The 14271-nt window shown below is 53.2% G+C and overlaps 1 protein-coding gene across 1 annotated transcript in view; it reads left to right on the plus strand.

The window, feature by feature from the left end:
* Window positions 1-685: 685 nt before the first annotated feature.
* BCL9L (BCL9 like) overlaps window positions 686-14271 on the plus strand; it is a 46018-nt gene continuing 32432 nt past the window's right edge. Inside the window, exon 1 of the mRNA XM_032133613.1 lies at window positions 686-761. The gene's annotated coding sequence lies outside the window, so the exon portion shown is untranslated. The remainder of the gene's footprint in view (window positions 762-14271) is intronic.

A 14271-nucleotide genomic window follows, 5' to 3' on the forward strand; every position in this document is an offset into this window, starting at 1 on the left:
CGCGGGGAGGACTGGGATGCAGTTCTGCAGGTCCCGGCGGTGCTGGGACCCGTGTGCCATCGCGTACATGTCTGTGAGACGCGTGGGTGTGCGACACCTGGATGGCCACTCGCAGGGCGCCGGCCGCTCGCCGCGGGAGGCCCGGGACGGGCGGCGGTGCCGATCCCGGTCCCCGGCGGCGTCGCTGGGCGGCCGGCGGGGCGCCCGCGACCAGGAAGCGGTTAATCGGCGCGCGGGGCTTTTATTTTGACAGGGCAGCGCCGGGCTCCGGCTCGGAGGAAAGTGAATGATCCTGTTTCTCCAAATGATTATTCAGGCTCCGGCGGAGAAAGGAGCACTCGGCCCGCAGCGCCTCGCCCTCGCCACGGCGCCCCCGCCCGCGCCCGGGCCGCCGCGCCCGCCGGCTCCGCTCCCCGCCGCCCGCGCCCGGCCGCCCGCCGCAGCGCGGGGAAGCCGTCCGCGGCCCGGGCCCGGGGCCGGGCGGGCAGCCGGGGCTCGCCGCGGCCGGACGTCCACCCCCGCCGGCGGGCGCGGGCTGGAGCCGCCGGCTCGGTCGGCGGAAGGAGCGGCGCGGCGGGGCGGGGGGCGCCGCCGGCAGCGGCCCCGACCCCGCGCCCTGCGGCGGGCGGCCGAGCCATGAGCGCGGCCCGCGCCGCCGGCCCCGCGCCGCTGGCCGGCCCCCAGCAGCCCGCGGAGCCGCGCCGCGCCGCCCCGGCGGGCTCGCCTGGCCTACCCTGAGCCGCTCCGCCGCCGCTGCCGAGGTGAGTGCCCCGCCGGGCCCGGGCAGCCGCCGTCCCATTGTTCCGCCCCGGGGGGGAGCCGGGGCTTCACGCCGGCCCCGCACCGACCCCTTACCCCGCGCAGCCGGGCCCGCCTCGGGGCTGTCATCCGGACGGAAGGGCAGCCGGCGGCCGCCGTCCGAGCCGGAGACTCCGGGCCAGCCGCCGTACCACCGCTCCCGGGGGCGGCGATAACTTGACTGGGGGACGGCGCCGGCCTCGGCTCGGCCTACCCGCCGAGTCCGGCCGGCTGGGGATGAGCTGTCAGTGTCCCTGCTTGCCTTGGACATTGCCCCTAGTCCGCCGGACCCTTCCCGATTCGCTCTCACGTCTCGGGGATCGCTCTTCCCAGGTCCTTGTCACCCATTGCTGCTGCGGCCGCGGGCGATTCCTCGAGGACAAAAGTGCCTCGACTGGGGCTTTTCTCTAGGTGCAAAGAACTTACTCGGGTTGCGTCTGGTTTTACCGGAGCTGGTCTGGATTTTGCAAGACGTTACTGGTGCTGTTAAAGCCCCACGGAGGATTGGAATTTGCCACGTTTCGCGTGGGGTTTAAACAAATACTCCTGTCAGAGCCCATCCTAACTATCAGGGGAGACTCTCCCCTCTCTTTGCGGTGTTCTACTCGATAGACTTCGGTTCCCTGTTGAGATAAATCAGGCATGTTGTCGGCTTGGAAGGAAAATGAGAGAAATACCTTGTGCACAGAGAGGAACCGATGTAACAAAACCTCCCCTGCATTGTATTAGGGACGTGTCTTTAGCAGGTGGTGAACTTGTTCCAGCCCCGCTCTGCTAGCAACCACTTGCTGGAATAGAAATGCGAGAAGGATGCATATCTGAACACATAAGTAATGTTACATGACAGGGCAGGCTGTTGTGTTGTTGTGTGCGGCGGCGTCTGCACGCCTCGGGGGCAGCTCCGTTTGACAGGGTGTCAGGCTGCGGCAGCATACGGTTTTGTCCTGGCTCTGCCAGGCAAAGGGCTGCCGATGGCGTAGCGCAGAGGACAACCACGCACCTTTGGCTGTGGAGTGATGCTACAGGAGCCCTAGCTGCGCACTCTTGACCTGCAGGATCTGTTCTGCGGATGTGGGTACCACTCATTACCCTGCCCAAATGCAGTTTCATGCCAGGCACGCAGTAATGACACGCCGCTCCTTCCATCCATCAGTCACATACAGGGGTTGTGTGTGTGCCTTGCTTTGCTACTTTGGTGGCAGGAGGGATAAGAACAGTGAGTCACCAAGGAAGTGATTTGCCCAAGGTCACTTGGCAAGGCTGTGTTGGTGCTGAATCAAGACCTCCTTTGACTCTGGTGGCTGTGGTAATGCTGGCTGCCACCACACGTGGGTATGTAATACACACCCAAGGCTGGTACTAGTGCAGAAATGTCCAAGTCGATGTTGTTGCCTGATTCTCCTTGGTGGAAAGATGAGCGTATCAGTGTGCTGTCTCTACAACAGCTGTCTGCTCCATTGGGACTTTTTCCAGAGCATTCATAACCTAAGTGGTGAAGAACCTTTTTGTTTGTTTTTTAATGTGTGTGTTGCCATTTTAGCAGAGTAGATGGGATTGGTTGCTCATTACCACCCTGACCTGCATCTTCATTACCTAGAAAATCCATTTCATGGTGTTTTCTGCGGTGCAGTGTTGTAGGTGTTACTATGTCTCCCTGCCCTTGAAAGTCCGTTTTCTCTTTCCAGATCCCCACCACCGGAAAGAAATAAACAGGCAGCAATTAAAGAAAAGCCTGCTTAAAAAACTAGAAACCACAGTTGTTCAGCTGAAGAAAGTAAAAGAGTTGTGTTTTGTACTTTAAAGCCCTTTTTCATTTCACTGTGTTGCTGTTGGAAGGTGGCTCTCTGGCCACTGTGTGACAGAGGGGACAGATAGCTGCATGAAGCAACTGGCCATCACAAAGCTGGACATAGCAAGTTCACTGGGCTGTGCTGCTCCAGGGCAGCTGCCAAGGATGTGCTGGAGTTGCACTTTAGTTCCAGGCTAACTCCGGCTTGCAAGCTGTGGACTTTGCTCATACTGGTCTGGAGTTTCTGAGGTCCGAGCTCAACTCAGCCTTTGACTTTTCTATCGAGTTGTCAACCCAGCTGGCATCGTGCCCTCCATACTTGCTGTTTTGGAGAGAAAAAAACTTCGGTTTTTCTTTTCTCCACTGCTGTTCTCTCCTGCTGAACACTGTGAGTGCTTTCCCTTCTGGCAGCGCTTGCTGTGTGGAGGGATGTGGAAAGGAGGGGTAGCTGTAGAGGAGGCTCTTGGTTCTCTGTGGGGAGCATCAGCTGTGTCCCAACCAGTGGCTGTTTCTTACTGCTGTGGAGATGTTGCTCTTTGTTACTCTGGTCATCTTCAGCTGGTTTCAGAGTCCCAAGATGGGTCCTGGGATTGTTTTCTGTCTCTTTCAGCCCCGTCTCTTGTCAGTACAGTGTCCAGTTCAGAACTGGCATCAGGATAACCCTTGCTTCTTTGCCCTGCTGCTGCTAGGAGGGAAAGTTCTTACCGGTCAAAGCACTCGAGGATGTGTCTGTATTCCTCAGATGTCCAGATGTGCTGCTGTAATGGGTTTTAATCTGCTCAGGTCTAGTCATTTCCTGGAGATGGCACAGGCTAGCCTCTAGCTCTTAATTCCTTAGGGCTCCATCCAGTTTTAAATACCCTGACCGACAGATCTCTCAAGCTGGTCTCTTCTGGGAGAATAAGTCCCCTGTGGAAAAGCACAAGTTTGCTGTTCCTGGCTGAGAATGCATCAGCGGTCTGTTCCACCTGTGAGCCTGCTCCTGAGCTTCTGTCACTGCCTCCTCCCAGGGATGTCAGCTGTCCCCCAACAGCCTTTGCCAGGCAGAAGCCCAGAGCTTACTCTGAAAATGTCATTTTCCTCGCTGTTGCTCTTTTGGCAGAGACCCAGCATCATGCTAGTGCCCTGGACAGAGGAATGGGGGGGGGTGAGGGGGGGCATGGGAGAGAGGGCACCTAGGAGACTTGTGCTGTGTTTGACTACTTTTGACATTTTTAACAGGAAATGTGGTATGTAGATGCATGGATATATAATATAATGCAGGGTAGAGATATCATAGTGATATGATGTACAGATGCAGCAATATTTTGTCAGTGTTATTTAAGCTGTATCAGAGAAGTGCAAGGAGGATTGCCAACACAACTCTTCTGGAAAATCAGAATCTTAATGCTGGTCAGGACTTGGTGTCAGTCAGCTCTCCTTTCCTCCCAGGAAGATGTTGACTGGCAAATGCATTTTCTGGTGATCTCATGTGTGGTCCTGTGTTTCCAGAGGGTGGCGGGAGTTGCGGATTCTGACTTTGTGTAGTTGTTCTCCATGAGATTTAGCTACCCTATGAGGTTTCTCACAGTGCTGAAACTCCCCGTCCTGGAGTGAGGGGCCTAGGAAGTGTTGTGGTGGCTTTGCTTCTCAGTTGTGCATCTTCAGCAGCTCTGTGTGGTGCAGATCGTGAGGATGGCCACAGTGATATTCCTCAATTCTTTTTGACTTCTGTTTTGAAGTTGTGTGCTGATTTCCAATGGGCCGGTCTTAGCTGTTTTGGTTTGGCTTCCTTTCTTCACTGCCCCTGGCAGCCCTGAGTGGAAGGTACCCAGGAACTGTTACTGGAGATTGGTGGGCATGGTTTCTGTTGCTGTATCTTGCACTTCATCAGCCTCTCCCGGGGAGGCAGCACCAGTCAAACTGCTTGGCATGGAGGAGAGGCACCCTTCCTTCTTCCCTGGTGGCTATTGCAGGTCATCTACTTAGCACCAGACCCTTCCTGGGAACTGGTTTTGTTTTCTTCCTACCTGATCTTCCATGAAACTCAAAGGTGGAGAGGGTGACAGATTTTGTTCTAACTGGGACCAGTTCATGATGGCACTTGCAGTTGCCACAGGGTTATACTCAGCAGGATCTAGTGTAGAGGAGGCAGTTAGTTCTAACTGGCACCTGCTTCTGATTTAAGAGAAAGCCATGCTGTGAAGGGGCAGCTTGTCAGGAGTCCTGCTCGCTCCCTGCATCCTTGGCCGGCAGATCAGTGCTTGCTGGTCCCCAGGGCAGCCTGGGCCATGGTGTGGCAGGAAGATGGAGCATGGCTCGTCTTGGCATGGCTATCCGAAGCCTGTACCAAGCCTTGGAAGTGGGTGTGCTGCTGTTGGGCATCCTGACTGGCTCCAAGTCCTGCTTACTTGAGCCTGGACCTGATGCTCCTGCTGCTCTTCTTCCAAAGCATTGGATCGGAGCATCTAAGACAATACGACTCCAAAATGGACAGGGTTGCCTTGATGGCAGCTACAGCCCTGCACTGGAGAAAGCAGTGTGAGGATGATGGGCTGCAGTACCCTGAAGAGAGAAGCAGGAATCTGTTCTCCTCTCGCTGTGTGTGTGTATCCATGTTGGGCACAGTGTTCAGCCCTTTATGAAGAGGTGGTCTGGTGTCTGAGCACAAGTGGCTTCCCTGTGTCCTGGTATCCTTGCTGAATTGTCAGATGGGTGCATCAGGCAGTGGTTTCCAGCCCCTTTTCCACTGCCTGTGATGGGAGGACAGTGCCTTCACTTGGCATCATCCTGCTGCATCGTTCTGGGCAGCTCCAGACAGAGGAACATGCAAGCTATGCCTGGGCATCTTTGGGAGACAGGACTTCCCCAATGTGGGCAGCTTGTCTGGCAGCTTCAGCTGGAGCCACTAGAGAAAACAGCACTTTGATGCTGGGTTTTTTTTTCCCCCAAAGAACTGGAGCTGTGTTTGGGTGTTGGGTTTTTCAGCTGCGACTCGGGATGCCTGGAACCCCAGCTGGGGGATAATGGGGAGCCTCTTCTGATGCTGGGGTAATAGCCTCAAGATGGCTTTAGGACTGCACTATGCAGTGTGCCCAGAGGTGGGGCGTCACCCTGTTTGGTGATGAGCGCTGCTGGAGCCAAGTCCTGGGCCAGAAGCCAGGTTTGTGATCTGTGCCAGAGAGGGCGAGACTTGGAAAGCGAAGCAGAGCTCCTCCTAAGTGAGAGATGGACTGAAATACTGAGCAAAACCACAGAGTGCTCCTTGTTCCTGCCTATGCCTACTCGTCTTCTTTCTTCCCAAAGTATGTGGGAGGCCACAGGATGGATCTGCTAGGGAGCAGGAAAGCTGTGCTCCTCAGGCCCGTCTGCATCATTGTGCCTCTTCAGGGTGCTGGTTGGGTTGGTTTTTTGCAGTGGTTTTTTTTCCTTTTAACCCTGATATTGCTGGATCTTCCCCATCCTTGCTGTTACTGGTTTGACAGCCACCTCCTTGCAAGGTGTGCTGTCCAGAGCAATGGTGTGTTTCAGTTGCACTGCTCTTTCTGTCATAGGTCAGCTGAGCAGCTTTCCTTTTCCTTGCTCAGCTCCTGCTCCTGTGGCTGAGAAGAGCAGTGGGCCAGGATATGGTTTGTGTAGAAGATGCTCTGTGGCACTGCCTGTTTACAGACTCTCTGCTTCTCAAAATGTAAGCACAGGAAATGCCAGGCTCCGCTGGGGTTTGTGCGAGCAGCGTGGCTTCTGCACGCTGGGTGTCTTGCAGCCTCTGGCCACAGCAATCTTCTGCCCTGTCACAGGACAGAAGAGGTTTTAAGCACTCTGCAGAAGCAAGGGCTTTCTTTTTTTTACCTCCAAAATAAAGGCTGGGAGGAAAAGTGAAAGGAAGTGACTTAACCAAAGACAGGAAGGGAATATGTGGCAGAGCTAGGGACAGAAGCCAGGATTCCCAACTCCTGCTCAACACTCCTACTCTGCTGCTCTCTGGGTCTCAGCCTCCTATTCAAGGCATAAGCAGGGTTTTCTACTCCTCTGAGGTCAGGAGCTCCTCTCTTGAGGTATCTTCAGTGCTCGGTGCATCTTTGAGTTTTCCAGCAGGATTTGCCCAGCTGAAGCTAGAAAGCTATGGCTTGTGTGATTACAGCCAAGTTGCAAACTGTGTCCTTGGCTACTGAGTGGAGCTTCTGATACTCCAGGGAGCACCGTGGTCCTTGTCCAGTGTTCACCCTGCAAAGAAATGCTGCTCTCCAAGAATGCTGTGCCTTTGTTTGGAGGGCCATACCCACCTTTGTCTTAAGGGTTTACGTTAAGGGTCCTGTTTCTCTCTGCTTGCAGTGTATCCCCCGCTAAACTTTGCTTCATGAATGGTCTTCCTTGATTTGGCACCCAGGGCATGGTACCTGTCTGATCAGTTCTGCATCAGTTGCCTGGTTCTGCAGGCAGGGACTCTGGATAATTGCAGTCTTCCTAATAGAAAAATAAAATCATAATATGCTCTTTGGCAGAAAGATCCTGCTAAATAGCTGTGTATCAATGAATAGCTGTACTCCCCTTCAGATGGGCAGGGGCTCCAGTGTTGCTTCATTCTGTTGCCATGCTGGGCTTCAGGCCTCTGGAAAGGCTGCAGCTGGGAGAGAATGCTGGTTTATAAAAAGGTGGCTTATAAAAAGCAAGGGTCCCAACAACCCACACTGTAGGTCTTCCTGCTCAGGGTGGGGAAGAACTGGATGGGGAGCTCTGAAGGGTAGTAACTGAGCAGAAAGGCTGCATCTCTGGTCAACTCTTCTCAACATCAAGCTGGCCAAGGCTGTGGAAACCCCTGCAGCACTGGAGCTTTCACCACTTCCTTGGCAGGATTTGTTCCAGCACTGATCTGTAGCAGAGGATTGGGCCAGACAGGGCCTGAACGGAGCAGGTCCGGCCACAGGCAAGCCTCAAGCATGGCAGTTAGGCTGGGCTGAAAGCTGCCTGTGTCCTGCCTCTGTGCAGCCTTGTTTGAACTTTCCTCTGGCAAAGAGCAAAAGGAATCGGGGAGACCTAGGGCTGGTCCAAGCAAGTTTCCTCTGTTTTGTCCGCCCCCACATGCAATGGGGGGGTGGGGGTGATAGCAGCAGCTCCAGACTGTCCTCCCAGAGCAGAGTGGTTTTGGGGGGGCTTTGGTCATGACAGCTTTTGAGCAAATGTTTCTTTGCCTCTGGTGTTCCCTGCCTCTTGGGCAGGGAGGGGGAAGTGAAACTGTGGTTCAGACCAAGTCCTCTGGATGGCAAGAAAATTGCTGAGTAGCCGGTTTCCAGGTTGCCGAGGTTCTAGCCAGGGCCCGGTGTGGCTGCCAGAAGCAACAGGCTTGGAATTTCCTCCGCCTGGTGCCAGCTCCACTTGGGCTGGCCACAGCACCTCTGCTGGGGCCGTGGCTCCGCTTGAGCTCTGCAGATGGGGCGCTCCCAGAGCAGGGGTTACACTGGAGCTGGAGCTGCCCCCCTCATTCTCACAGCCTGGTTTCTATTTTCTTTTCCAAGGTCCAAGATGTTTTGAATTATGCAGCCTGCGCCTCCCGCGGGGCTCCTTGAGCAGCCGCCTAACGAGCTGAGCTCCTGACAAACTTTGCTCTGGCTTTGGCTATGCTTGGAAAATTTTACAGCCTTTTCAGAAAAAGGAAATGCCAGGAAAGGCCTGTCTCTTCTTACTTTTATGAGGGGGTCCCAGTTGAGAGAGGGTGAGATGAGTTTGGAAGAGAAGACAGGAAGGATTTTGTATGTGGCGGTACATACACTTTCTAGTGATCAGGGTGAGCGGACTCTGTGATCTTCCTGTAGTGGGCACAGTGGGGGCGAGACCTGCAGGGCACTTGGTGGATGCACTATGGACACAGGAAGCAGTGACTCCTTTGCTGCAGGGAGGTGGTGGTCTGTGTCTTTCCTCTAGCTGCCAGCATAGCCACTGGCTGTTTAATTTTCACTAATTATGCTTTTTCTGAATGGCAATGGTTTTATTTCTACTGTGGTCGCAGGCCACGTGGACGTGCTGCATGTCGGTCCCCAAGGCTCGGGGGAAGGATTGCCACCGGGTGCTGTGCTGGTGGTTTCCTTATCAGGGGATAGCACAGCGCCCAGGCAGAGTGTTGTGAGTATAGGGGTGTATGAATGCAGGTGCTGCCAGCACGATGTTTTTACCCTGGAGGGATAGTCTTGTGTCATTTCTCCCTTTGGATGAGAAACCATGTTACAGAAGGAGAAACTGGGACCCAAAATAAATGGTGACTTGCTTGCCTTCCCTTTGTAAGATGGTGCTGAGAAGGGAGCAAGAGCCCTCTGTTTTGGGTAAACTCCCCCTTGGTGAGGTGCTGAAAGTCTGCCCTTGCATTTGTCTGGTTTCCTTCAGGAGAGCCCACCAGTGATGTCATAGATCTCTCAACAAGTACTTCTGTCTGGAGAGGCACTGAGGGTACAGGCTGGTCCTTGCCATCCTCCTTGCATACCCTCCCAGTGTTCCAGATCCCTTTCCAATGGTGAAAACGTATCTGTGGAGACTGGGATGGGGTTCTTGGTTGGAGCCTGTAAAAACACAGCAGCCTGGGGAGTTGTGGAACTTCTCCAGTGGGAGGGGTCGAGGTTTCTGTGTGATCCATAGGCATCAGCTGCTGCCAGTCGTTGTGGATGAGCATCAGACATGGGCAGTGCTTGCTCTAGGTGGAAGGCGCCTCACACTGGTCCTGCTTTGAGGGCTTTGCCCGTTACACTTGTCAGGAGTGTGGCTCTGGATAGCTATTTGATTTGGCAGCCTGTGCAGGCCTGGTAGCCCTAAGAGTGGGATGCAAGCACCAGAATTGTGCCCTACTCTCCCTTTTTTCATCGCTCTACCCATCCTCTGCTTTCTGCTATTTTGGACAGGAGAAAAAGCACCTCCTCATGGCTGTGTCCCCTCCTCCACCTGAGAAATGAGTGATATATCCCCTTACCTTTCTCGGGGCTCATGCACAGAAGCTGAGAGTACATTCGACAGGAGAGGCCAAGCACCTTCACTCTGCTGCTGGGAATTTTGAGAGTGGCCCTCCTGTTGGCTTCTCGCAGTGATGAGCTTCTCCGTCCCAGCTCGTTCTCAGAGCTCAAAATGTGTGGGAAGCTGCTGGAGACGCTACTGAAAAAATAGTTAAATACTTTATTGTTATTTATTTCTGTGATGCCATCTGCATATATATGGTTTAGAATGGCTGAAGTGGATGGTTTTTGTACTCTTTAATTAGTTTCCTAATTTTCAGTGGGGAATCCTGTTTCATGTGAACTTGACATTGTGAAAGAAAAGACCAAGCTGTGCTTGTCCTGTTTGCCGTCAGAACAGTACAAACCCAAAGGGAGCACAGATAAGTGCAGGGGCATGGCTGTGCTTCAGTCTGTAGCACCTCTCCTCCCAAAACATTTCCACAGGTCAGAGGTTCAGTAATGATCTGCCTAGACTGCCCACCTCCTTTGGAGAATGCAATGTGAGTTTTTTCCTCCTCATTCTCTTAAAAAAAAAACCAAAACCAAAAAAACCACCAAAGCAAATAAAAGCCGCTCCAAAACCCAAAACCAAAAAGTCAGTTTCATGAGTTGAAATTGCAAACATCTTGTTGATAAAAAAAGAGGTGCTTTGCCTAAAGCAGAGCTTCAGCGAAGAAGTGTCCAGCCATTTGCAAATATCTTGATATAATTTTAGCCCTGATGTGTTATTTTAGTGAGAAAAGTGATTTTTCCACCTGCTTGTGTGGTCAGGACCTTACCTGTAAGCAGTTGCTTCTCACCCCACCTTGCGATTTCAGAATATTCGGAGACTTAGCTACTGGTGGCAAATGTTTATAATTTAGTTTATTATGCTTTTTAATCAAAAGCAATTTCACAAAGTCCTAGTTGGATTAAAATGTATTCCTTATATTAGTAGGGTTTGGTCTTCCTTTTTTTTTCACCATACTGTAAGAGCCCCAGGCATTTTTCTGATGCTGTTGCAATAATAGGCTACCATTGATAAGTCCTTTCCCCAGAACTCCAAGTAGCAGCCTAGAGGCCCTTGGAGGGGCCCATGGAGGTCCACAGTGGGTAGGTTTAACACCAGTGAAGCAAACTAACTACCCTGGGATTTCTGTTTCTGAGGTTGATGCTGGCAGTGCCATGTTCTGAGCTCTTTCACTGGAAAGGGACAATGTTGACGTCGCTCAGGGCTGCTGATTCCTGTCTGGGTGATGACATTTATATTCATCTCACTGCAACCAGATGGAGAAGTTAATTGCTTTGCCCAGCCTCGGGTTGAAACAATACTGCAGAAGAGGGTAACTATGGCTGGTGGTTAGTTAGTTGGAAGCGGAGAGAGAAGAGGTGAGCATATCCAAGAGTAATGCCGTGTTTTGGCATTGTCCTTCCTCCAAGACCTGGTCCTGAGCATATTGGGTGGCTGCTCTTTCACTGTTTGATCTGTGGCTGTTTCTGTCTGTGTGTGGTCCAGTGGCTGGGGCTATGGTGGCTGTTTGCAGTGTTTTCAGAAAAGCTACCAGGGGTATGCAAAGAATTGATCTTTCTTGGAAGCTGACAGAAGAATCCCAATAGCAAACACTCCAGGAAGTCAGGCTCCTACTTCTCGTGCTACTTTCTTGCCTCCCCAATGGGCACAGATATTGATGTACCCGTACTTCAACTCAGATCATGTGCAAGTGGCTCAGCGTGAGGTGAGAGCCCAGCAGTGCTTCTGCCAGACATGATGTGCTGATGATCAGGGAGGGGATAAGGCAAAGCTGGGACTTGGCTCAAGAGGAGCATCCAGGCTCTCCTTTGCACACAAGGTGCGCGGGGTCCTCCCTGCTCTGGTGAGCTGTGGCTGGCTAATGGCTCACCCTGGACTCGGAAAGGAGGAGGGGTGTGGGGGAGTTGGGATTGTAGCATTGAAACAGTAAGGAATCTGTGCTTCGCCCTTGGCCAGTAGACTAGTCTAATGCCAGGTCTGATTTGCATATCAATTAATTTTTATTTTAAAAGGACTCAAGTGGACCCCAAGTGCCAGACTGCATCTCAGTATGCTGCAGGAAGAACCCAGGAACTGCTTGATTTGATCTGAACAAGCCTGTGGATGGTATTGCTTAATGAGTCAAAGATAACCCTCTGGGTGAAGTCAGTTCCTCTCAGTCTGAAATGGGCAATTGCCAATTTTTCTGGGGGTCTTCAGATCCCGTTGAACAGTCTGGGCAGTGATTGAGTGAGAGTCTTGTGGTCACTGGTGATGGTCAGGATCCTCTCTGATGGTAGGATGCCTTGCCCGGGACCTGCCACTGCCCTCGGGGGTCCCAGTGCCAAGGGACCAATTATCTAAGGTGCTACTTCCCATCATTGTATGACTTGTCAGACCCAATGCTGCTCGGCTGACCACATCTCGGGTTCAGGACAAAACCCATGGGAGAGGGATGGTTGCAAGGTAGCTGCTGGTTGTAGAGCTCCTCTGGTCAGCCTCACTGCTGTGGGATGGGGAGAAAGCCAACATCCCCTGCCCAGAGGCAGGAAATGAGAACCACGTGGGCTGACTTGGAGCGTCACTGGCAACTCAGGCTTGCAACAAAAGCAGTGTGGCTGGGATTGGGCTCACGGGCTGACTGCCGTGGCGCTGGTGGTCTTGTTCAGTGTCCTCCATTTGCAAAGAGAGGAGGGGCAAAAGGAGTGTCCCCATTTGGCTCCAGTGCTCAAAGGGGGAGGCTGCAGCCAGAGCTGGTCTCTCTTCCTCTTTCTGCTGTGCATCCACCCTTAGGCACTTGTCTGGGCTCTCACTCTGAGTGTCCAGCTGTTGCATATGCCAGGAATAAAGGCAGCTCATGGGCTGTGGCACGCTGCCTTCGCCCAGGCCCCTGCAGACAGACTTGGCCCCAGCACAACAGCTGTGCTGGGGTTTGCAGCTGCCACTGCTTCCAGGGCAAGAAGGGTCTTGCAGTTTTCATGACAGGGGTTTTTTCTCCTGCATTTGAGGTCTCTCAGCAGTCATCCTGAAGTCTTCCTCCAACCCCAGCTGAGGTGCCAGGACTCCCACTTCCCATCGCTGAAGTAGTGGTTATCAGAGGGTAAAGCAACATAAGCTTTTAGGCGGACCCTGTCGTGTTTGTCCTGTTCCATTACAGTGCAGCAGCAGTGGTACCAGCCGCTGCCTTCCTCCCCTCTCTGGGCTGGAGCGCTGCAGGCTCTCAGCAAATGCTGTCTGCGGACATCTGCTGCCTCCTCCCCCACTGCCTCCTGGCAAGCGGCAGCAGCTTCCCAGCAAACAGCCTGCTCTTTGCATCACCCCCCACACACCCGACCAAAGCTCCCTTCTGCTCTTACAGGCACCTTCGCAGGACCTTGAAATGGTGGTTTCCCTCATGCTGGCTTGGCTCCAAGCAGCCTTCTGCTTCACAAGACCATAGCTGAAAAAAATCAGGGTGCCTGATGGAGGAGAAAGGCTTATTAAAGGTGATGCTTACCGGGTTCTGGCTCATGATTCAAACAGGCAGCCCTCTCTTTGGCGGGGCTCCAGCCAGTGCCTGAGGCAGGCATGAAGTCTGGGGCAAAAAGCTTGGAGCCGTTTGACTGGAGCAGATGTGGCAAGGTCAGCTGTGAACTGCAGCCCTGGTGCCAGAGCTGGATGCTTTGCACCGGTGTGCGGCTTGAGTGTGTCATGTGCAGCTAAGGGAGGCAAAGTTCACTTTTGCAGGTATTCATGTGGCCCCTTCCAGGAGACAGGAGCTTTGTTTCTTTCTACTCTGGCCAAGTAGTGGGATTATGTGGTCCTTGGTTGTAGACAGCCACAGGGCTGTGGGTTTCTGTCCCCTGAGAATAACCCCCAGGCTTGATAGTCCTGCCATCTTGGCAGTAGGAAGCGCCTGGCAAAGTGGCATTTCTGTGGGTTCAGTCTCTCAGTGCTGCTGCACCAGGTTCCCATCTGTGGGTATTAGTGTTTTGCACCAGAAGGTGTGGCAGTAACCTAAGAGATCTTTACCCCAAGCCCAGGCAGTCCCCTAAGCCACAGTTGCCAAGATGCCCTGGCTGCATCTTGTGTGCTTCTAGCCTGGGGACTTCTCTGGAGAGCAGAGGAGCTGGGAGGGATGGAGCGGAAGGATTTAATGAAGTGGGCACGAGAAGCATAGCAAACTCCTTTCTCCTGAAACCAGTGAAGCAGCAGCTGGGAGCATGAAGGCAATGCCTGTCTGTGATCTCAGGGAATGCCCAGAAGGAGGGCCGAGGTACATGGATTAGTCAGAAGAGATGGTAGAGGATGAAAGAGGACTCAGCAGCTCTGACTGTAAAGGCAGTTTTGGAAGAAGGAGCTGGAGGGATTGCAGGTGGGACACGTAAACAGGAGCTTGGAAAGATGGGATTAACAAAGCCAGTGGGGAAATTTGCCATTTTGTACATGGATCCAGAAAGATGTGAGCACAATTTGAAGTGATTTAGACAAGAAGGCACAACTCTGTGTTTGGAGGGAGAAGGGATCATCATCTTCACTGTGACCATCTTTGCGGTGGAGGAGTGCAGAGGCGCAGCCAGATCCCCCCAGGCAGCTTGGAGGAAGCTTGGTGTAAGGTGGAGGAGTATTGCTTGGCACACAGCTGACAGTAGGTTCTGGCCCCCCTGTTTAGTTAGTAAGGCTGTGGTCCATGGCTGCATCTGGTCTCAGAAGTGGTAGTGGGAGAGCTGTGTGGATGGCATGTAAATGCTGCTGGAGGAGCC

Source organism: Corvus moneduloides, chromosome 25 (assembly GCF_009650955.1).
Source record: "Corvus moneduloides isolate bCorMon1 chromosome 25, bCorMon1.pri, whole genome shotgun sequence".
In the NCBI taxonomy this organism is placed as follows: Eukaryota; Metazoa; Chordata; class Aves; order Passeriformes; family Corvidae; genus Corvus; species Corvus moneduloides.